Genomic DNA, 25,142 nt, shown 5'->3' with positions numbered 1-25,142 from the left:
CCAATGAGCGAATGCTGCACACAACACGTGACCTGTTACGATAATAAATACTCCAAGATTAAGTCATTCGTAAATAAGTATAATGAAGCACCGAATGGCTGTCGTACACTTGGTGCGGTTATTCTATACAGGGTGCCCCAGAAAACATGTCATTGAATTTATTTAATTTTTAATTTAAAAATTGTAAAAAAACTACGCCACCTAGAATCATGCGGCCAACGGCATTTGTTCATACTAGGTTTTTGCCACCTCCTGATGTGAATGTTATGTAACGCAAGTTTAATTATGCAAATTTTTGCGAACTGAACTCAGAAATTTGCCATGTAAAGGTCACTTTTTACCACACCAACATGAAGAGCGTGCCCAATTTACTCAAATTCATGATAATTGACAGTGATATTCAGGAGCTATCCCATCGGAAAAAATAGCCGAATAGGAATGCTTTTCGGAGCACCTTAACATAACGCGCGACGACGTTTTGAGCGCAATCGCTGTTATTCCGACAAAAGGAGGTCTCAAACCCAGCCCACAGAGTGATAGTAGAAAAAGTGACAGTTCCTGAAAATGGGAGAGGGAAGGCATGATCCCAGCGGAAGCCGGACGCGATAAGCCATGCCTGTGTTACCTCTTTCTACGATACCGGTGTGGGCTGGGTTTCCAACCTCCTCTCGTCGGACTGACAACAATTGCGCTGAAAAATTCGACGCGCGCTATCCTCTGGGAGCTCCGTAGAGGATGATGTTCAGCTATTTTTTCCGATGGTATAGCTCTTCAATATCGCTGTCAATTATTATTAATTTGAGTAAATTCGGCACGGTCTTCACATAGGCAGGCTAAAAAAGGGAACTTTGCCTGGCAAATTTCCGAGTTCAGTTCGCAAAAATTCGCATACTTAAACTTACGTTACATGACATTCACATCAAGAGGTGGCAAAAACTTAGTCCGAACAAATGCCGTTGACCGCATGATTCTAGGTGGTGTTTTTTTTTTAATTATTATAATTCGTTGACATGTTTCCTGCGACACCCTGTATACAGAAACGCCCCCGCTGTGTCGTAAGCATGACGTCACTCTGCACGAGAGGTACTCGCTGAGAAGTTCCCCGCACACTGTGTCATCCTGTCAGGTTCGTGAGTTCACGGTGTGCAGTTGGTGAGTGTACCGCGTGCAGCAGTGGTATTAAAGTCGCTATAAAGTTGAGTTAGGCAGTGCGATGGCGGTGACCATTGAGCAGTTCTTGCCGCAGGGATTGACGCGTTGAACGCAGAACCTCAGCTTCTAATATGGTGTACGTTTTACGACGACGCTCAAGCATTGTTTCCATCCCGTCGTAGAATATTCGAAACTCCCGGCCAGTTTCTCCAATGCCCTATCGACTTCCAGGACGTCATTCATCATCCACGTTACATCCTCCGATTGCGCGCCTTTACTTTTAACTACTCCAAGGAACCCACATAGACAGCGCTCATGCCTATCCTCTCGATACGCTGTCGTCACAAAATCAAGCACAAAGCGCTCGATCATTCTCCTAAAACCAGAGAACACCATCAATACCATCGCTTTCCCCCAAAAACAAAAAAAAATCGAGGAGCGTCATGAATGATGCAGGATGGCTGGAGATAAATATTTCTCACGCGTGCTCCGCCGAAAAAGCAAAGCTGCACCTGCGAAGACTTCAAGATAGGGTCCCCGAGGCGTCATTTTTCAAGTCGCCATTTATATATACGAGGAAGGGATGCAGTGCTGCTACCCGGCCACTGTCAGGGCGGTCACTCGGTGTAATATTGCGGGCCAGTTGTCATGTCCTGACACCTATTGGCAGGAAAAGTACAATATCGCTTTTTACAGCGCGGTTCAGAATATTTACTGTGATCCGTTATTGTTCCGGATGGGTTTGATGTCCGTATGAGGGTGGAAGATATTGAGTTTTAGCGGAGTCGTTTTTCTTGTCCAAGGTGGCCGATATTGATTTCGTACGTCCAGCTGGGTTTCTCACAGACGGCAGCGATGCTGCTGCGTGAAGGCGATGCTAGCGATACTTTATGTGAGCTGGGGTATTGACCAAGTTCTGCGTCCGAGCAACTAACTGCAGCAAGAAAAAAAAATGTTCTTTCCTATTTTCTTATCCGCAGAACTAGCAGGCTAGAACTATTACCATGCGCGGAGCTCAACAGAATGGCGTAAAAAAAGCTAAGCTTACATTAGATATGAAAAGAAAAACATGGAAATGGTACCCCAGATGTGGACAACGTTGGTTACTCCGTTACAGCAGGTCTGCGAGAAGATTTCATGATGCGGATTGAAGATGCAGACGATGAAGACTTGATGAAGCAGGAAAACGCACAAAGCAGTATGAGCACCATATCCGTAAACACATACACACAAAAAAAAAACAGAATAAGATAATAATTGATAAAGAATTAAGATGAAGAGAACAAACAACTTTATTAAGATGAAGAGAACAGCTGAAAACTGGCAGTTATTTCTCATTTTCCACACGGAAGGCTAGTTCTAGAACTACGAAACTCTCACTTCCAATTACGTTTTTTGACGACTTTGTATCAGAGATGGTGTTTGCTGTTGGGTAGTTTGATTATCAACAAGAACACTGCAAGAATACTGCAGGACGTTTTTGCCAGTCTAATCTCGTCCTTATCCACCATATGTATCAATATCAATCAATATAGTGATATAGAACAGCAATATTGTCAATATTATATATATTGTATATATTGTTAATATTGTCATATAGAACAGCAACTATAGAAAACTCGCAGCTTTCTTTGAGATACCCGACCTATCACGGTCTGTGTACAACTACCCTTGTCGTTGACAACAAAGCCGGTCTGTTCCAAAATGTAGGACTACATATGGAGAACGCGGACTTCAGTATACACTTCCAACCTTGTCGAATAGCATCGGTATTGATCTCTTAAAATCTTCATGAAGACAGGTTAAAGAACATGTTTTGTTTCATCCCTACCCTTTTAAAGATCGTTGTTGTTATTCCATTGATTGGTTGCACTGCAAATGATATGATGATGATGGTTATTTGGTGTCTAGTGGCGCAAGAACAATACGAGTTAGAATGCGCCATCCCTTTGAGTTGGAAGTTGCACGAGTTTAACTTTCCCCTCTATTGGAGATTAGCAATTAGGTGTGTTGTTGATGTAGTGATGTGTAACAAAATCCAAAAACCAGCGATTGAAGTAATCAATCAATCAATGTACAAGACAGGCGAGATCAAATGCAGGTGCTATATGGTCCTCTATGTGATGTGGATATCTTTTCCCCTGTGTTGACGTTGATTTTGTTACGATTTTTTCTTTTCTTTCTTTTTTCTTTTTTTTTTGTGGCTGTTAGCTGCTGCTGCTGCATGCGTGGGGAGCAGGTACCCCGTCAAGTCGCGCCATGTGACTTTTTGTATCTGTTTCCTCGTGTGACTAAATAAAACTAATTTATTTTAAAAAATGAATTGTTTCCAAAATTTTCAAATCGGTCCCATATGTTTTTCACCCAGTTATTATCAAACCCCTTTCCTCTGAGCTCACCGGGCGCGGTCGCCCCTGCCGGCTGCCCTGTCTGTCTATACATATGCATTTCTCTTTCACTTTCTTCAAGAGAACACTAGACAAATTAGGAAAGGGTCGTCAGCGGAAGAACAAGAGAAGTAACTCCCGTTCAATATTACCCGTGAAGGAAGGATAATTATGAATGACAGGTTGACTGGCGCCACGCAATGGCAGTTCCTTACCTTGATGTGGGCCTCAGTGGATCCGATTCACTGCGACCGACATCAAATTATGGAACCGCCTTTACCTTCCTGTACACCCTTGGACTATTTTCAGGGACATTTCTCTGATTATGTTTCGGGAAAGGACAGCACTCTGACGTCTCCCCTTTTCATGCGCAGGGCACCATACGCAGGGAGCGGCCACAAGTTGCAATCTACGGAAGGAAGGACGTAGAAAGAGGTTAAAGTTCCTTTGAGGAACACTGATGTAAAAATGACGAGGATGGCGCGTGTTTTTATAGAACTCCAGAAAATTTTACACTTCTTTTCCCTCTTTCTACAGCACACCTGCTCACTTCCGCCATTTTAATTTGCTCATGGAATGGTACAGGTACAAATACAGGGTACTTTTTGCGCTGCGAGACTTTAAAAAAAAAAGATATCAGGGCAGCACGGAAGCCTTTTTAGCACTTGAGTTACACGGCCAAGCGGACATCTTCTATGCTAGACGGTTAATAACAAAAATTATTAATTAACTTTTTAGTCAAGCAGGGCACCGTGTGGTGAGCTTTCATCGCACGTTAAAGAACCCTCAGGTGGGCAAAAGCAATCCACAGACCGACCCCTGTGGCGTCGCTCATGATCTCAGTTGTCTCGCGACGTAGACCTCCAATTATTAATTATTAATTATTATTTTTAGTCAAGGCTTTCGAGAAAAGTGAGGTAGCATCATGAGAGACAAACCTTGTCGAAAGCCTTAAAAAAATCTTGAAAATCCTGTATGTTGAAATATACATTGCCGAATTTTGCTATGCAAACCAGTCGAAAACGAAACCGCGTGCCTCAGGTGCGCAGGGATGACATTGCTCATTCCACGTCAGAGGCCCACGTGCTTTTGAGCAATGGAGATGACTGAAGTAGATGCTGATCAACCGCTTTGGGACCCAGATAACCCTCCGACGGCGAAGGTTATGCGCTCCTGGGGCGCGTGGTTTCGGTTTCGGTTTCGGCTCATTTGCGTAGCAAAATTCGGCTATTGACATATCAACGCATAGTGCTCGTTTCCAGATTAAAAAAAAAAGGCCTTTGAATAGGATTGCGTCGAATTCTGTTACCACGCTTTTATCCGAAAACCCCTAGTTAAAGAGTTAATTAATCAATTTTTAGTAATGAGTCATCTATATTGGTTACATACCCTCTTCGCGAGGATGCCCCGCCTGGCCGTACTGAACTCAATTACAAAAAACGGCGTTCCTGCACTGCTCTCATAGCTTTAAAAAAGCATTTGCGAACAAAAAGCGTATCGATAACGCCATTAAAAAAAGCATTCTTCATGATAAATGCGATTATGCGGCATGTTGACCACCTCGCGAAGCAAACACGGCCGTACATATTTCGGAATACCCACCATCTCGTATTGCGCAGTCCTCCAGCGCAACACTGGCATATAGGAAGGATGAAACTGAGAGCGGATGTCGGCGTAAATGTAGATTACAACATGCGCATGAAATGCTTTCCACAAAGCAAGACCATCAGCGCAGTTCGCGGCGGAAAAAGCCGATTCAGAGAGCGTAATACCCGATACCAGATTAGGCTTTCCCGCCAGGAAATAATTCATTACCTTTCGCGGCTCTCTTTGGAAGAGCCGCAATTATAGGTTTCCTGACTTCTGCGCTGCAGTTATATCTGTGGATCCGGTGGCGTTTCGGCCGTTCCGATGCATGCAAGAGTGAACAGGAAAGCGCACTGTGGATGGTTGGCTGCATTCATCGATATTGTTACACAATGTACAAAAGCGGACGCGATAAATCAAAGGACAGCTCTAACAGGGCGATCTGCCATAGACATAAATATACATCATTTCTTGCAGATATCGGGGCGGACGAACAATTTTCATTCTTTGTGTGTGAGTTCTTTTTCCTTCCTCTCTCCTTAGTGCTGCCATTGTTTATCTTTTCTCAAACCCCAGCAGTGCAATATTTCTTCCAGCGGTCTTCTTTACCATGTTCGCTCACCTGAGATCTCTCAACGGTTTTTGTCTCCGGTAACACCCCTGGTGTACATCGCCTTCTTTTGTATTTTCTTTTTCGCGCCCTCAATCCTCTCTAATAAGAATTTGTATTTCCTCCTCACCACCTCCTCACCACCTCCTCACCTTCTGTGTCCCCTTTCTCTGATGTACATTAGTATAAATATCTCTACCAAGTGTTCAATGTATCGCACCTGATGCAGGACGGACTCCGTCCGAAATCTTGTTTTTCAGTAAAATAAATGTTTCAATCTCTTTCAAGACTTATTTTATTCACTTGCGAGTGCTAGACTTCTTCCATTTTTTGCTTTAGTTCCCTTATTAGCACTTTGACCTTTTTTTTTCGCTACCTGCAACTCATCAGAGTGCATGTCACATGTATCATTGTATAATTATTTTTATTACTGCTCTCTTTTATGGCATTTACCACGTAGGACTATAGCTTGCATCCATGTTGATGGACGTTCATGTTTTTCTTTTTCTTCCAGCCCGATTTCCATAAATATGACTATTTTAGCCATGAAAGTAAAAGAAGAATTACATATTCCAGTATAATGTGAAATGCCATAACTGTATGTAACTCCAAGGCAATGATACCTTTTACTTTGTCTTTGCTTACTATCACCATTTACTTATCACTGAAGTTACTTGCTCGTAACTACCGTCACTGTACTTTAATCCGATAATGCCCGAATGCATAACGCTGAATAATAGCCCTGTCATGCGGGTAGTCTTCAATTATCATTGAAACTAATGGCCATTGAGTTTATGCGTAGTGCCACTAAGCGTGCGACGTGTCAACTTCTGAAACGAGCATTATAAATACAATGCTGCATGATAGGTTACACTCTAGGTGGCGCTACGAACTTGTTCAATGACCATTGTTCGCAATGATCATTAAAGGCTGTTCGTGTGAAAAGGGCATAATAACCAGAGTTCGAGGTAACTCGTTACTGTAACCAAGTTCTTTTTTTTTGGTAGCTTGTAACTTAACTCGGTACTTTTACGCTGTGGTAACTTTCAGAGGAACTCGTTTCTTTTTCAGGTAACTTTGCCAAAGTAACTTAAGCTAAGTTCCAAGTTACTTTTAATTCGCTTTTCACTCACGTCCACTTATTTTCTTGCTTTCTCTCCGGTTCCTTCATGGCATTTTAGGCCATAAAACGCGATATTCAATCAATGACAGTATCCTGGATTGGATTGGATTGGATTGGAAAAGAGATTGGAGAAAATATGGAGAGGTTAGTCCTAGTATCCTATTTAGGAAGTAAGAACCGCTGCTATTGAAATGAAGCTGAACCTTTGGAATTGTTGCACACAAACGAAAACGATCTGAGCGTGTTGCACTCAAGGTGGAACTCAACTGCTCACGCGCCCAGTACCTGTGTTGTGCTATCTTGTGTCCGAAGTAACTTGGAAGCTACTCGTTCCTTTTTTTTAAGTAACTCCGTAACTGCGAGTTACCTTTCAGGCTGAAGAACTTCGTTACTAACTTAGTTACATTTTTCACACGGTAACTTAACTAGTAACGAGTTTTTTTTTTTTTTTGACGGGTAACTTCTCGATCTATGATAATAACAATTAAGAAAACAATCATCACATCAGCCACCCTTCCATCCTGGCCTTTCGAACGCAGAATACCACTCCCTTATTCCTGCCTTATTATCTCATAGTTCCAGACCCGTGTAAAGCAACCTAATGAGAAAAGTGCCTCCGCTTCGTGCCAGCGTTGACAGGCATCTTGCGGTCCCTCCCACCCTGCGGTGGCGTGCCAACAACACTGAGACGGCCAAGAAAGAAGAAAAAAGAAAGTTGTATAAAGGATCGGCGACGCACGGAGAGCAACACGTTGTTTCCATTAGGCTTCATTGGGTTCCCTCGGTGCATAACAGCTAAGGCCTCGCGGAGAGCCTGTATTGAGCCTTTGCGAGTACTATGGAGGACGTGACGGCTAAGTTTGCCTTGGAGAATATAAATGGGCCGAAAACACCCTTTTGCTAAGAGGTTGTCAATTGCTCCATCTTGCCTCGAAGCGATGCTGCCAAGCGGAAGCTCTTTCTTTTGTGCTCAACTTTATGTCGGGGATATTCGTACTTTTATTGTATTTTTATTTGGTGTTATAGCACCATGAAGCAACTGCGACTAGAAGCCGTGTGCAGACGTGAAAAAGCAGACTTGGACGATTTAACGGAGGAACTGTGCCTACATCCGTGTGCCTGTTCGGAATATATCGAATATATGTGCACTCACACGTACAACCGCCTACATACAAACATTAGCGTGTTTTGTCCCGAAGGAGACACACCAAACATCGGGAGATACACCAAAAACATCGATTCAAGGTTTGTAATTCTCCTAAATCGGTCCTAGTTCTAATAACTGATATTTCTCTTGTGACTATCTAATAAACTACCAACTGTATAGTCACTTTCCCTGTAGCCTCCGCCTGAGACTCTTATTCATTGCTTTATATAGACATACATGTTGTATACTGGGGTGCAGAGTGAGCTTTGACTTGCACATGTACATTATTAATATTGCATATTTCATCAGTTTCACAATGTAGTCCTTGCAGATCGTAATTTCCTGCACCTAATTTTTGCATACAATTCAATTTATCTGGCTGTGATGCGCTTTACAATTTTCAATATTAGGCGGTACGTCACGTCAGTGGTTCCGCCGGAAGCGGTACAACGACGGAAGCAGACGACAATTCCCGACGTGCCTTGCGCATCCTAGGTGGCGTTGGCAATCCACTTGCAACCCAAGATGGCGCTATCCAAGTTGGATAGTGGGACAAATAGTGAGGATAGGTTGATTGAAAGTGTCTCATATTTCAAGACCTCATTGGTCAGAAAGCTGAAAAAGTGGGTGGAGCTTCAGGTATAGCAATGGCCCATTATATACGGCTCTGGAGTTGCGCAACCCAGTTGCTAAGTTGCAGCACGGATCGCCCCACGAGCGATTCTCTTCGCAACCTTCAGGCGCAACCTGTCCACTACTTTGCTCCTCCTCCAAAGACAACCAATTGGAATGGCTGTCTGTCGTGACGTCACTTCCGAGACGTAAATTTAGCAGCCCGCAGCCGGTGCGGTTTACGACGTCGACGCTGTAGCAGTATATGAAAGCTCCCCCGGCGGTTCATGTAAAATTTTTCACGAGAATGTGTTCCTGAATACGTCCTTGCAAACTGTCAATCCTTATTTCCAGTTGCCGCTCTTGTGCGGTTAGACGAAGGTGATAATGACATTTTCTCGCGCCATCTCACGGGTCCGTTCACAACACACGACACAACGTCTTCTTACCTGTTGTAACAAAACCAGGTGCATTGTTGCTGTCACCATAGCTTTTTTCCTTCGATAAAAGTTACTGCTATCTGTAGTGAATGTACGCTTCCCTGCTGTAAGGTACTCGATGAATAACATATATCGAAATGCCGATACCAACCGAGCACATCTATTCTACACGTGACAATATCATTCAAGTTTAACGAGCCCTACAATGCCACCGCTCGAGGGCATTCGGAAGGATGGCACTCAAGGAACCGTCAATATTTAACCAGAGAGTAGCCAGTGGAATCTACCGAAGAACAGACCACGTTTCCGTAGGTGTTCGCGAATCGATCGCTGTTATGTGACCAATACAACTGATTTTTTGGGATAGCAAGCCGATCTCTATCTGGCTGACCTTTCCTTTTTTTCTTTAATAAATCTTCACACCCCCCCCCCCCCCCCGATTAGTATGCATCGCAAAAATGAAACAACGGATCTGGCGTCGAGAGATCACCTCATCAGTTTGTCAGCGACTTTGCAACGAATAGAACTAAGCTGATTTTAGGAAGGGAGTTGCCTCAGGACAGAAGTCCCCGATATTTCGGACAGAGACTGTTCTTCTCATCTCTGAAAACTAAAGCATATATGCAGCCCGACAAAAAAGATTGCGATCACAAGAGTAATATCCGATTATCAATCACCGCCGCCGAGAGTTTTTGTCGTACGTCAACGATGGAACAGCAGCATATATTCTCCCCTCGGTCGGCATGGCGATGCAGCTACCGCGCGTACACACACGTCCCCCCGGTTGTACTAATTGTGGGAAAACTGTGTTCGGGCGCCTAACAGTCCATAGCGACCAAAAACAGAAACAAAGTTGTGTGCCTCTAGACTGCTCCTTTAAAGGTACCGCAAAGCAGCAGAGGCTGAATTGTAGAAGATATCTCTATTTGATTGCCTGAGCCGGCCCTCAGTACTCTTCCGTCACAATTGCGCTCGTAGTGTTTAGAACATTTGAACTGAAAATTACGGGCAGCACTGTGTCGAAGTGGTCACCAACTGTGCATTGCTCGTCAAGTATGGCGGCAAAACTACATCGCACGCGGACAACACTGGAACTTTAAAATGAAAGTGCTGGACCCTCACGGTCCGTTGTAGTGCAGGGAACTGTAGAACCACACGTGTGAGCCTTCCCCTTCAACTTTCATCCCTTCCCCGAGCAACGTGCAGCCAATCTAGGCAGACAGACCGCTCGAATCCCCCCTCACCCCCTCTATAGTCCTCGAAGTGCTCCACTGTTGGATCTGTGCTGGACATGCGATACAGAGAGGCACACCAGGGGGCGCCACTATCCATCCACCCATCCAAGAAGTTGACTACATGGCGGCTACGTAGCCATCGGGAGCAGCAAGTCAGTAGGGAACATAGATCACTGTTGCTTGACAAATTGACCATTATTTGCCACTAGACGTCGCGCCGAGCCGTTTTACCTCAATTTTGCTCGAAAATTAAAACTCTGCAGCGTTGTTTGTCACATGTGTAACTTGTTGCGCTGCGTTTAAGGCCCAGAAGCTGTTACACTACGCAGTCAACATAAACTGCCTGTCTGCTGCTTTACGCTGCCTTTAATAATCGTATATCGCGATCCGGCTATTTCCCCATTAACGTACGATTGTGTGATGCGTTCACACGCTTGAGATATGAGAGACATGGTATCTAAAAGCACCTAATTTATTCGCAAACGACGCACCGGTACCGTACCTATCACTCCGCGGGTATATCCTTTAGTAGGAGAAAGAAAAACTTGTAGCGGCCAGCGCTGGACCGTGAGCGAAGATGTTGTTTCGGCACGCAGCCTCGCGGCACGCCCCTTTTCTCTTTCGGCCCGGCATCTTTCCAAATTAAACTCAGTTCTACGCCTGACCTCTGTGAGTCCACCTTGCTTGCTGGTCTTTCACAAACTGTTAAAACGCAGAGTTGGACGCCCATTCCAACAAACTACTCTCAATGAGTACCTCAACATTTCGTACCCTCCACAAGCTGGAGAATAAATCTAGCGCAATGGCTGCCCTTCCGCACGAGAACGCACGCAGCAATAATCTTCAGTGGGAGTCTCCATTCGACGACGGAGTCCTTCAAGGAGGGCTACGGAAGGACGGCAAAATTTACAGACAAAAACACAAAAGACAAAAAGAATTCGTAATGCTCCTTCCTCCATTTTTCTGTCGAGTTGAAACTGCCACTTAAGCGGAGGAAAACTCGCAAAACTCGTCCCATCACATATATAAACGGAGCATTTGAAGGAAAAAGACCAACTCCCCCATGGAAGCAAAAAGGAAACTTCCATCTTCGGGGCACACATTCCTAGGCTTTATCTTCTCTTGGTGATTGATATAGATATTTATATATTTATATTCGTCTGGATGTGCCGACAGACTTTATCTGGTGCATGGCAAAACGGTTTCGCTGTCACTTCTTTCCAAACCATAAAGATGTACGAGACGAACCACCGTAATATTGAGATGTGGTGCTGCATATGTGCATAGTGCCAATTCCTACCGCAAAAAAAAAAAAGCTGCGATGGATGCCGAGAGACCGGCTTTTCGAGGGAAATCGGTAGAAATAGCAGAAACTGCAACGTCTTGCGGTATCATAGAGATGTTGCTTCTTACATGTGAGTACGCGGCCTATATCTCTTAGGACTCGATCGGGAAAGCGGAACCTACGTACAGAGGGCCTTCTCTCACTTCTTTGTCACGTGATCGTATAGAATCGCAATGTCGTCTGCTTCGCCTAATCGCCGCAGACGACTTCAAAACACAAGCTTTCTGTGACTTCCAGTCGCTTTCCGCACTTTTAAAGAAAATTTCAACCCTTTCTCGAAGTGTGCTCACGGTATACCTAGTGGCACGGGATGAATCCAGAGCAGATGAGACAAAATATGTATATATATATATGTATCCCAGAGCGAACGACGCGGTGACGTCCTTCTAATACCCAAGCCTGAGAGAGCTTGCAATTAAAAGAGGGCCCAGAAATGACCATCCGTATTAAGCACTCCAGAGCGCCCTCTTCCAGTTCTCTGTTCACGTGCTCTCCTCTCCTTCGATTATGCACTGCCTCATTTGTGCTAATGGTTCCTGCCGAACATCAGTGAACTTTTTTTCTTCTTCTTTCGCCGTTACTAATGGGCCGAGGAAATGCAAGAAAAACGCCGCTGGACTTAATTGCAAAATCAAAGTAACGGAAAACGCATCTAGCACACTGATCCTTCCTTCCTAATGGGTGGCTCTTCAGGTGTTACTTTCTGTTCGCGAGCGTTTGGCAATGCATGCCATCAAAGAAAGGCTACAAAGCAGTCTGAAAATGGAGCTATGCTGTGTTCATGTATGCCATCAAAGAAAGGCAACAAAGCTGTTTGAAAATGGGGCTATGCTCCGTTCATGTGGTTGTTGTCGCATGCTAGTTGTTATCCTGCTATGTTGGTTGAGAGATTTTGATTAGGGTAAAGTTAGCATAGCTAGTGTTTTTCTTTTGTTTTAACTTTGTCATATCGCTGCGTTCATTTTCTTAGTTTCCTGTATCATCTTTTTCACATTTTTATGGACGACAAAAACTTTCTATTTTGATTATGAATCTGTATGAAACGTATATCCCTCCCCCACCTGTTTCAGTGCGATAGGCAATACTCTACCCGATTGCTAGAGGCACTTTCGCAGAAATATAATGGAGATTGAAGTCATCAAATGACAGTGAAAATAGACACTCTGGTGCGCAGTTAAGCAAATTCCTTCATGGTCGGGTCATCACAGACATGATTCACCTTCACGTCATGGAGAATGATGTGATGCTGCGTGATTGGCTGCGATATATGGCGTGACGTTAAAGTTGATGTTCAATTACGTCCTATAGATGTGATGTGATGTGATGCTGAAGTTAAAGGTTTCGAAGTTGGAATCCAATGGCCGTTCGACCTGAACTTCATCCCAGTGATGGGCTTTGAAGTTGAAGCGCAGTGATGTTGATGCCGCATGATGAATTATGATGTTGATATGACGTGACGGGCTGTGAGTAAGACACACCATGATGCGATGTTGAATGAATTTGCAGGAGATAAGATTCTTATCTCCTATCAATATATAGAGATAAGAACTACATTCTTATCTTTTCCATGTGTAAAAAAAAAACTTATTGTACCATCGAAGAATCGTCGCTGTACTTTTTTTATTTATTTATATAATACTGAAACGAAGCAGGGTGGTACACGATAATAAGAGAAATATAAGAGAAAAATAACGGCAGCAGTTATAAGAACAGAGGACCCAAAAATTTGCTATCTAATCTAATACTCCAAGCTAATCTAATCTAGTCTAATCTAACAACACAAAAGGAACGCCTTTTTGTGGCGTCAACAAGTGAACTGTCGTAACTGCAAGACGAACTGACAAGCCTGACGCCATCAGGCGCCCATCACAAGCCTGAGCCCAAGCCATCCAGCGACTTATTCCTAAATTTTAGTTGAAGTATTTCAGTGACAGAATAAGTTTAACAAGTAAAAATACGCGTGGTAAACGCTCCCTGTTAGACTTCGTAAAGAACGCCGTTCGACGAAAGCAAGCACACTTTGTCATCGCACAAAAGGAACTGCATTACGCGATACACGATACAACGATGGCGTCGTCACGTTCGGTAAACAACGTCTGAAAGAAAGGACACTTCCTTGAAATGGTCGCCACTCTACGGGTTGCGCTTAAATGGTTGAAAGCATCCAGGAATGTGTATACTTTCAAAGGAGACATAAAGGGAAAGAAAGAAAGGGACTGCGGGTTTTGACCGAGACAAAGTATAACGTTCTCAATAACGCGAAAGCGACATTGATGGTTAAACTGCAAGTCGGAAAACGTAATGACCCTTAAAATTACATAGAATTGTAGCTCATAAATCGTGGACGAATGTCGGCCCAGGACTGTACGCCGCTCGTAACCATATTTGCTTCGTGACGCTAACAAGGAATACAAAATCGTGAACATTGGAGAAAAAAACTTGCTGACGTACTTCAAATGGGACACACATACTGCTAAGTGTCGTGTGCAAGGGGGCTGTGCTTGCGATTTTTGTTTCGCTGGTTGTAAACTTTGTGTGTGTGTTACAGTCCTTGTGCTAAATAGGCATGTCCGCGTGTTCATCCTAAGAAAGGGCAGGAAATGCAGTCGGTCGACGCTAACAGAAATTATACTGCAGCGCCACCAGGCGTCATATAGTTTTGTGTGGGCGCACTACTTGCCGTGACGTATATAGAGTGATGCAGCCAATAGGAATGAGCGTAGGGTGGGGCGTAAACGTTCCGTTCTTAGGCTGAACATGACTGAACAGCGAAGTAAAAAAAATAAAAAGGATGTCAAGTCCAGAAAGAAATAGCCAAGAGAAATAATGATAAAAGGAATAGCGGCCAGGGACAAGGACGAGGAAACGCACAAACGAACTGCTGCGCGCTTCCTTGTCCCTGTCCCTGGCTGCTATTCCTTTTATCATTATGAACTGTCACCAACTACCCCGCATTTCGACGCTCGTTCACGAAAAATGGAACGGTTAGAAGCATCAATATAGTTTAATTTGACAAGCTTTCGGACGGTGTCCGTCCGAAAGCTTGTCAAATTAAACTATATCAATGCCTCTAACAGCTCCGTTTATTTTTCGTGGCTGAACATGACTATAATTTCGAAGTCTGTGCGTCGATGCACGTATCAGGGAGTGACCAATCCTGGCCACGTCGGGAGTAACACCTCCACATTTTTCTTTTCACTACGCGCGTACAACATGCAAAGTTGCATACAAGAAGTACGTGAAGTTCTACTGCAGTTACAGTCGTTGTGACGCTAGAAGGCCCCGGATGGGAGTACTAAATTTGAAGTCCTTTAAATCACATCAATCACAAATCGTACATTAACTCGATTAATGGCTTATCGTCCGTTTATTTATACGAACCTTGTCTCGCCACACCTTCTCTGCCCTCTAACAGACCTCTACTAACCATCCGCTTTGTTCGCAATGCTTAAGATGAACAGAATTCAGCACACACGCGCTTTTACAGTTTCAGGACTGGCGAGATTATAACGAAATCCTCGATGCTTGGCAAACTAATCAGCAAGACGGAACAAATCTAGACTGTTACAACAAGCCAGAAGTACACGACGCCTTTTCTCTCCAGTCTGGAACGAAAAGCAAGTGCCGCACCTTCGCTTAACAGTGAGCGAAAAAAAGTCGATGAATTCTTTACCGACTCGATTCCCTCTCGGAGAGATGCGCCGCTCAATGATTTACCAAACTCCGATATCACGCTAGCCGCAGCTATCATACTCTAAGCACATATAAGCCTTGCCGAGTATATACAGATTTAATTTATTTTTCCGCAACCGAGTCTCCAAGTAACGGAAGAAAAAAAATTCTCAAACGGTAATCGAAACTTGGCGAGCCACATAGGCGAGATATAGAGCGTATAAGCGAGAAGGAATAAAAGCGAGGCAGAGGAAGGGATTTGTGGTTCCTGACAGTTTTGAAAGGTCGACGACCAGTATGAAGCAGGCCGGGGATGAATCTTACGCTAAGGCATCTGATGGCCAAAGCCGAGCAACTTCTACACTGTCGACGCACCAGACACGCTTAATCTCCTCTCGAGTTGTAACTGGGTGCTCGGACAGGGTTTTTTTTTTTTTTTCTTTTTTTTTTCTGCTCCTTGTGGCAGTGTAGATTATTAGAGGGGGCGTTCAGCTTGGTTTAGGAGGACCACGTGTCATTTATTTTTTAAATATATACTTTGCATACTTCTCCAGGAAACGCTTTCCGAAGTAAAATAATACCGGCAAAACGCTGCCAGAATTGCAAACCGGCAGCCGGCCTGAGCGACAAAGAAGCGACCGTGTCGGTTAAATACCGACCGGGTGGCAATCCTACCGCTGCCATCCATTGCGACATTCGTTCAGAAACTGCCAGCACTATACTGTGAGATAACGTAAGAGCAATAGCCACGGAGGTATATATCTACGCCAGCAAAAAATGAAGTCCGCACATTCGTGAGTGGTGCATATACGAGAAGATGGCAGACGCCAGGAAGGCGGAGAAGCCGATTTACATGTTTCATTAACGGGAATATTTGACACGTTTTCTATAAAAGTATGCTAATGTAAACGCATCGAGTGTTTTCGCCACATGATCAGTGTACAAGCAACAAGTTGAAGCATTCGTCATGCGCCCGCATAAGTCAAACACAGACGGCTTTAGATCTGTGGGCGGAGCTTGACATGTAGGAGTTAAATTGTTTCGAAATATAAAACCCGCTTCACGCTCCCCACCTGTCATCTACATAAGGGTGGCCGAACGAACGTGAACATATTTCGAATATACGGTGATAGCAAATGGAAATTTGTTTTTCTCTCGAAATACCAGCGCCCGCTGCAGTCAACAACCTGCCACAACGTAATCACGTCTCTCCATTTAAACTAGCAAGTGCGAACCTCTATGGACGTATTCAAATCCCACTCACAACTAAGCACAAATTAATGGTTGGATTGCGTAACGCGCTGACGCCACTAATTGGAGCCGCAATGCAATCATATCATAGCCGTGTTCACTTGCGCGCCTCGGCGCGATTCGAAATAACGAGGGGACTACGGATGCACAATCCGACATGAAGGCCAATGCGGAATGCAGGACACATTCTAATCCCACGTTGCAACGCCATCGTTGTGTTGCTGGGTTACCACAACGAATAAAAGTACGTCGAAACGCACACCCTCTGTCGTTAACTGTGGCGCTGACTTTGCAGATCAAACTAACGCCAAGCCGTGGACCGAGAACTTTACGGGCCGCGTTTCACGTTTGGAATGTTGGACCGAGCAAAAGCCGTAGCCACACCGGCAGTAACCGCGCTGCTGATTGCACTTCGTATAGGTGTCTAACCTTTCCTGTATCTGATCGAGTTTGAATATGCGAGCGTAGCGCGCGGAAATGAAGTGGTGTGACGGAGACCACAAGATAACCCTCACTGGAGAAAGCGGGAACTGGAAACAATTTTACCATAGGAATCATTGTGGCTGCATCCATATGGCGATTGGTTTTTTTTTGCGCACGACTTCTCCCGCGCGTTCTCATTGTGGCTGGCCATCGAGAACGCAAAACAGAGCGCAATTTCTGAGTCTCCGTTGTCGTGCATTGTGAATATGGGATGGCATGAAATGGATGACGCTGCGCTTCATGACACATGGTGCTTTGGGGAAATTCGAGTAAGCGCTCCAGCGTTGGCTGCAGGTATAGGGCGTTAGGACTGAATTGTGATTGATGGTCTGCGTGCGTTGTGCCGTTTACTCGTTTAGTAAAGTAGGTCTCCTGCGTAGTATCGTGCCCCTATTGTGCACAATATTACGGATTCGATCGACATGATCAATGCTGATAAAACGTAAAGCAAAATATGCTTTTGAGGGTTTCAACTAGTTTCCACCAGGACCAGACTTGCACACCCCTCGTTCAGCAGCAACCTTAGAGGAATCGCTGCTGCCATGCCAAGGTGATGCTGAAACCCGGTGAATACTATACAGTCGGATATACCGAATCTCAAGCTTTTCCTGTCAATTTGTGACTTCGTAGACGAATGTCGGCGCAGTTCCCATTGAAAGTGGCAGTAGCCTGCGGAAACGTGTGTATGAAACAAATAACACAATGTCCGACGTTGTTCGACAGTCTATTTGGCCAATTTTCTCTCCAGAAAGTACATGGGTATTAAATAAACGACTTTCATAGGTTTGCAGTGCCTCTGCAGGTGGGAGAGCCCAGCGGCAACGACATCATGGGCACGTACTTTTGTACACCAATCAGAGGGCAGTGACAAACCAACTGGCGTTGCAGACGATTGTTTCTGAGGTCATCTGCTCTTTCCAGACCGCCGCTCATGCGGTTCAGCTTTGTCAAAGGAGTGCCATCATTGGCCAGTTACAGTATGACGTTTGCTCGTTTTTCCAGCGAGTGAATTCCGCCATACTGTCAAAATCCGGTCGTCTTCTCGTGCGGTGTATTTCATCAAATTGCACCAAAAGCTACGCCAGTAATTCGCATGGGATTTTCGGTACCATGGTCAGTGATCAACAAGGAATAAAATGCCACCATAGTTTCGGAATCGATGGGGACGAAGACGATCGTCCCTTGAAGTCGGCCCAGGACGCATAGCCCCCCTTCCTCCATGTTGTCCTCTCAATCTGTCCCAGTCTCTATACCGTATTCACTGAATCAGTATACGCACTTGAGAAACTCCGATCACTGCCATGACGACCCTTCAATCTGATGGCGCGACAGCCTCTTATTTCTGCAGCGTCAAAGCTAGCGCCACGGCGAACGACAAGTCGTCGGGAATCTTTCCCTGTCAGCGGCCGGACAGGTTGAGCGACCGCCGTAACGATAAAAGGCGAGACGAACAACAAGGCTGACGAAGGTTTATATGCGTAAACCAGATGCAGCCGTGCCCATTGTTGCCAGATGCAGGTACAATGCACTCGCTACGCTGACGTCGCCGTCTGTCTCCTCGGCAGCATATATCAACAATGTTCCCATTTGGGATGTCTTATCAGGCATTACGGTCGTGTGTGTTTAGTGTTTGTTTGCTCCACCGGGAAAACAGTGCTGTATACTGCTCCTTATAGTAGTTTTTTTGTGTGTGTGGAACGGAAATAATGGTAGGCGTCAATGCCACCATTTGAGAGCGCGGTAACGAAAGCTGCTCGATCGTTACATCTGATAAGGAAAGGTATACGTTTGAAAGCTCTTCGGCAGCTCTCTGCATTGTGAAGGCTACGTATGCCGTGCCGGTGCAAGAGCCTAAAATAGACAACTGTCAAATTCCTCGTTAGCACCGAGATGCAACAGTGGCTCTACTGTCGTGGTGAGGTATAGGAAGGAGAACAGTAAAGAGGGAGAGAGAAAGAGGGAGAGTGGTGAGTATGCGTCCACGACCGGCTTTACAGCAAAATGTGCTGCCATCTGTCCGCAGTGTTTGCCGGAAGTGACGTTAAGTGTGGAAAAGTTACGGTGGAAGACTACTCCTATACATAAAACTAAGGGACGGTTTCATAATGAAAATAAAAACAAAAGGCATGCCCTGGGGGCAAATATTCATCTGACAAAGCACTTGTACAGATTTTCCGGGATATCAGTGTAGGACGCAAGAAAAAAAGAATAAACTACTGCCATCTAAAGCCTTGGTGAATAGACGACTTCAGAAAATCCCAGTGCTCTTTGCGCACGCATTGCATCATGGGCGCTTGCTGAGCGGGGGAACGAAGAATAATCCCTCACATTTCGCTTTCGCTGACCTTGAGACGTCGTGGACAGTGCACCGGTAGGGGAAACATCGGAAGAGTTTGGAGGTCACCCGTTTCTTTGGTATTAATAAACTCCCACAGTTCAAAGCGGCGCTAAGCACTCTGGGATTTTCTGAGCTCGTATTGGCTTGGCTTCCTGAGGTGACGTGGCAACCGCAAGGCACGAATTGGGCGGAGATAGGTTTATGGTGATATAAAATGAAAGATTAGCCAGACTACAGTCGCATTGCTATTCTTTTACTCTTGGAAGTCTTCATACCACTGGTTCATACGGCTTGTCGCTCGCAATTTTTCTAAGTTCTTTCCCTGCGTAGTCGGAATAAAATTCCTGCGTCAAAACTGTCGTCCACGAAGGGTGGCATATTCCGATATAATCTGACGCTTTGGAGTTCTAAGCCTACATGGTTCATATACTTCTACGCTTTCTAGAACGGGGTCCCATCCCTTCCATTCTGCTTAGGATCATTGTCAACATAATAATCCTTTTTCACTGAACTTTGACTTTTTCCGAACATCGTCACGAGGTTCCGTCTGCAGAGCAGGCGAAAATGTCAAAGCGTCCACCGACCATCTATCACGTCGACAGAGCTGGCTGTCATTGTCGCCAAATATAACGGACGACGAGGATAACGATAGGGTAAAGAGAGACACAGACATACTGGCTTCACATCGAAAGTGTGTCCGATTTCATCATCCGTAACCGTACATTGCAGCACGCCAAGATAGAGACGGGAAGCAATTTGAGGAACTAATGATCCTATAATGGAACCGAACTGTCCACCCTTGTTCAATGAATATCTGTCACGAAAGTTGATTGAATTAAAAAGGGAGAGAGGAAAATATTGAGTTTCGAGAGGTGAAAACGCCCCTTTCCTTTCTGACCTGGTTTTCATGACAGGTTTAAGGGAAAAAAACAGGCGTCAGGTGGAGCGCTTGATCCAAATCAATCACGTATAGAACTGACACACAAAGGTTCTACCGCCTCAGAACACTGAAAAGTTGAAATGAATTGAAACACTAGAAAGAAATGACGCAACACAGACAACTAGTCTTTCGAATGGATCGACTGTGTCGTTTGACCGTGTTCCCAAGATAAGGCCTTTTTCGATACGGCGGACTCCTTATCTCTGATACTCCCAATACCTTGCGTGTTGCCACAAGGCATCAAAGCATGCCATCCTTTGAATATTCACCCTTTCACTGCTTACCAACAGTCCAAATGCACAAATTTTACTATTTGTAAACAATGAAAGGGTTTAACTGAAATGAGTGACACGGCGTGGCGCCACATCCAGCCGCTGACGTTGGAAACCTTAGTCGACTTCCGGTTGTGCCTTCTGTTTGTAAACAGTGAAAGGGTGATGGCTTTCTGTTTCCAAACATATGACGTCACGAGAACACTGGTTCGTGGTTATATTTTGCTGTAGTGGTCAAGAAGTGGGAAAGACGCGTCGGCTGATAGGTTGATAAAGCTGATAGTGCCGACCAGCATGCTTTGCGCGGCGGCGGTATGTAATCAGTGACGTAGGGGCTCACGTAGTCTATATGCACTGCACCAATAAAAGGCCCCTTTCAGAACGTTCTCTACCAGCAATCCGGTATTTATGGCCTTTGTATCAGGCTGTGGACAGCAGCAACTTGGTGGCATGGCACAAGCTGCTTCGGCACATCGTACTGTGCGAGCTAGCTTAGTCAAAGGATGATGCGTGGTGGGCAAAATCAACCAACCAACTGACCGCTCTGACCGCGCTCATTAGTGAGCTTTAGCGCGTTCTTTGCGTACACAAGGGATAGCGTGCGTGGTTCGGCGTACCGCGCGAAACACTTTTTATGTTTTGCGGGGAGCAGCGGATCCTCGAACGCAATACCTTACGCACGCTAAGGCGATAGCGTGCGGCGCACTAAAACTCGCTATTATCTAAATTGTCGCGCAAAGTAGACCCTGCAATAGATCTTTTTAGAAAAGCACACACGTATTGGCATCGCAGCGGGAGACCAGCCACACAGACTGGTTCCCTCTGTTTCACACGGACAACGTAGATACCAATTCTAGAGCAGATCACTGCATGCGGACGTCGCCATGCAACGATCGAAGACTCGAGGAAGGTTGCGTGCGTGACAACGGCACAATCTACAGTGTATTGGCATCAAATGGAAGGCCGGCCACAGGGGCAGGCTTCCTGTAGCATCTACGCACAAACTACACGCAAAAGCTCATAGGGACTTTGAGCGTCTTAAGCACTACGAGACGACCAGAGACGGAGGTATAAGGAGAACAACAACGTTCCCGGTGTGAGCAGCATCAGCAGCCGGACAAACCGTAACCGAAGTAGACGACGGACCAGTGACCCTCAAAGTTCCCATGCTGCTTTGCGCCGCGCGCATCTTTTTAAAATCGTCTCTCGCTACATCACTAGTATTAGCACACTAGTGTCTATACTGTAACGTTCAGCGTAACATGAGATAACTGATGTTCTGAGACTGGAACAACAGGTAATCCAGAAGATGTGGGTTCGAGTCCTACAGCTGGCTAACCTTTTCAGTGACTTTCATCTTTCATCGTTCAGTGTAAGTTTCACATCACCGCACATTATTCGGAAGAAGTAAGAGACGAAACGCAGCTTCCCTTCTATACTACAGCGACCGCGGGAAATGGAATACCGGATATCACACATACCCTTCTGTAAGCACACCGTATACTGCGTAAGAAGAACCCCAACATTTCACCACTCCCCATTATTACAGATAACAGTATCTCACCTGTGTAACTGGAAGTATCCCGAAGCTCTTCATAAAGCTCAATCGATCACAGTCATCGCACGCTGGTTGCAGACTACACACTCACTTCCAGAAGAAGTTCCTGTAACGAAATGCGAGAAGAGTTTGATATCGCAGGCACTAAAAGAGACCTGGGATGCGTTCCATCTTTTTGGCAACCGAATTTCATACCGACCTGCAAACGCGCGCACTCGTCCTCACTATCGGCATGCTTGGACGCACGCACATACGTATAGGCGTGGGAGCCCGCGTTTCCGTAACAAGCAAATGTTGCCGCATACTTCATGTTGCAGCCGTTCGCAGGAGACGTTCATTGCTGAGCAGCGAGTAAGCGTTGACGACATTGTACGCATTCCTCACCGAGTTCGAAGCCAAATTATGCGTGTAATGCGCGCAGAAGGGGCGAAAGGAAAAGTGAATTACAGTCATTCCTAAAAGGAATGAACGCCTAGTTACGTTTGTAGAGGGCGGCTCAGGTTATGCAATAGCGGGTCTCTCGCGCGTGCAGCGAGAGCCCGTTCAAACAAACAACTATTTAAGCTACCTTAGAACTCCTAATGCGTCATGTATGAAGCGTTGATGCGACAGATTTAATATCGCAAAAGGCTCGAAATAAAGAATTCGAGGCAATGATGATGAATACTGCCGATGTGACTCCCCCATTAATCAGCTCAAAATAAAGTTGTGATTTGATTTTGATAAAGTTGTTGCTTGTTTGCTTGTGATAGAGCGCTTATAAAACGCGTATGAAATTTGAAAACGAGGCACAAGTGGAGGTTTCTCTTTCTTTTTTCTTTTTTTTTCGTGTTAGCGCCGCGATGCAACTGCGGATATGAGCGGCGTACAGACGAGGACAGATGGAGAAAGGCATACATCGAGAAGTTACCCGGCAAAAAGAACTCGTTACGAGTTAAGTTACCGTGTGACTAAGTTAACGTAACTAAGGTAATAACGAAGTTTTGCACCCTGAAATGTAACTCGCAGTTACGGAGTTACTTAAAAAAAAGAACGAGTTACTTCTAAGTTACTTCGGACACAAAATAGCAGTACACAGGTGCAACGCGCGTGAGCAGTTCAGTTAGGGCTTGAGTTGCCTGCAGAGGAGTGCAACACGCTTAGATCGTTTTCGTTTATGTCCAACAATTCGAACGCTTTACATCTTACTCCCCGTGGGCGCACAGTGGTTCAGCAGCATTTCAATGGCAGCGGTTCTTACTTCCTGGATAGAATACTGTCATTGATTGAATATCACGTTCTGTGGCATAAAATGACATGAAAGAACCGGAGAGAAAGGAAGAAAATAAGTGGACGCGAGTGAAAAGCGAATTAAAAGTAACTTGGAACTTAGTTAACTTTGTTAACCAAAGTAACTTGGACTTAAGTTACTTTGGCAAAGGTACCTGAAAAAGAAACGAGTTCCTCTTAAAGTTACCACGGCGCAAAAGTACCGAGTTAAGTTACAAGTTACCAAAAAAAGGAACTTAGTTACAGTAACGAGTTACCTCGAACTCTGAATAAAGGACAGCCGAGGAAGAAGTGGAGGACAGAGGAGTTACCATGCGTCCTGGGCCGACTTCAGAGGGAAGTGTGCCGATATTCGTCTGGAACGTATGCCGGAAAACCCAGGGGAAACCTCAGACGGCACAGCTGATGCCGGGATCCGAACACGTGTCACCTCTCCATCTCGGCGTGTAAGGCGATCACCTCCTAACCGCTATGCCACAAGAGCTGGTACGTGCAGATAACGCCTCATTGTATTTAAACAATAATTATATAACAGTCACGTTCGGCTTAAAGTCGCCATTGTTGTGACGTCATTGATCATCCCTCATCAAATACTTGCGCATGTCATGGAGTAGAGAAGGGAAGTTGGCGGAGCATTCGAGGGAAGAAAAAAGCATGGGGCGAGCGACGTATGAATACGGGACGCGATTAGCTGATTGGGATCACTGTAAGGGCCACTTGGCCTGAGAACGCCAATGAGAAGGCTTTGAACACGTCACGTTTTAGGGTCCGCTTTGACACGCGAGGGGCAGATCCCTCCAAGGATTCCAAACCTCCAAATGGCTATGCAGACGACAGTAAAACTGGGAAGACTAGCGGTGACGTCACATGGCTCACTCCCAAAAAGTAAGTAAAAAGCGCCAGTAAAAACTCCCTAAAAAGTAAGTGAGATAAAGCACGTGTCATAAATATGTCATTCCTAAATAGAAGATAAAAGAAATAGAAATACACAACCATCACTTTATTATGTAATTCCATGGCTGCCTTTGATAACAACCCTCTTGGAAGGAAACTCGAATAGAGCCGCTACATCAAAGATAACGGAATAATCATTCGTCTTTTGTTGTGTCAAGACAAGCAACCTAATTAGCGATTACCTTTTGAAGCTCAGTATCAGTTTGCATGTGCCTAATCGAGCGTGCGCTAGTCTTGCAAGATAATGAAGAAGGTCAGAAAACAATGGGCACGGCACTAAGGCTAATGACTTCCAATTGGCTATTTGCATTGAGAGCAAAACGACTGGAAGAGATACAGAATGACACACCCGGGCCCTCGCGATGTCGTTAATTATGTCTAATGACCCAGAAACTTATTTTCGCCTTGATAAAAAGAACAATGAAAAATTATTCGCACAAGTCTTCTTGGAGGTGCTCTTTGTCTGAATCTCATCAGCAGATAGATCTTGCAGTGTGCGTGTGTGCGAACTTTGAAGTGTAAGGCTTTTATCCTCATCCGAAAAGAAGTCTTCAAAGCGGTTCCGGCTACGAGGAACATCGACATGGACATTCACCCAGGTTTAGACACACTATCTAAATAAGTAAGCGTGAGTTAGCAAGAAGGCTGAGCTTTTAAAATGGTACGGTAGCAAGTTAGTTCCACCCTTTGCCTGAGTCGTGACCTGTGTAGGTTAACTAACGTTCAGCCTATATATTAACCTGTAGCTTCTCAAGAACGGAGTCTTT

General features: G+C 45.0%; 1 protein-coding gene across 5 annotated transcripts in view; it reads right to left on the bottom strand.

Moving 5' to 3' along the window:
* LOC135367293 (5-hydroxytryptamine receptor 2B-like) overlaps positions 1-25,142 on the bottom strand; it is a 248,934-nt gene that overhangs the window by 141,179 nt on the left and 82,613 nt on the right. For all 5 annotated transcript variants that reach the window (XM_064600494.1, XM_064600495.1, XM_064600493.1 and 2 more), the window contains one exon: positions 22,159-22,258. The gene's annotated coding sequence lies outside the window, so the exon portion shown is untranslated. The remainder of the gene's footprint in view (positions 1-22,158; positions 22,259-25,142) is intronic.

The sequence above is a fragment of the Ornithodoros turicata genome, chromosome 8 (assembly GCF_037126465.1).
Source record: "Ornithodoros turicata isolate Travis chromosome 8, ASM3712646v1, whole genome shotgun sequence".
Taxonomy (NCBI): domain Eukaryota; kingdom Metazoa; phylum Arthropoda; class Arachnida; order Ixodida; family Argasidae; genus Ornithodoros; species Ornithodoros turicata.
Note: the sequence above shows the minus strand (reverse complement) of the source record. Positions and strands in the feature narration are given on the sequence as shown.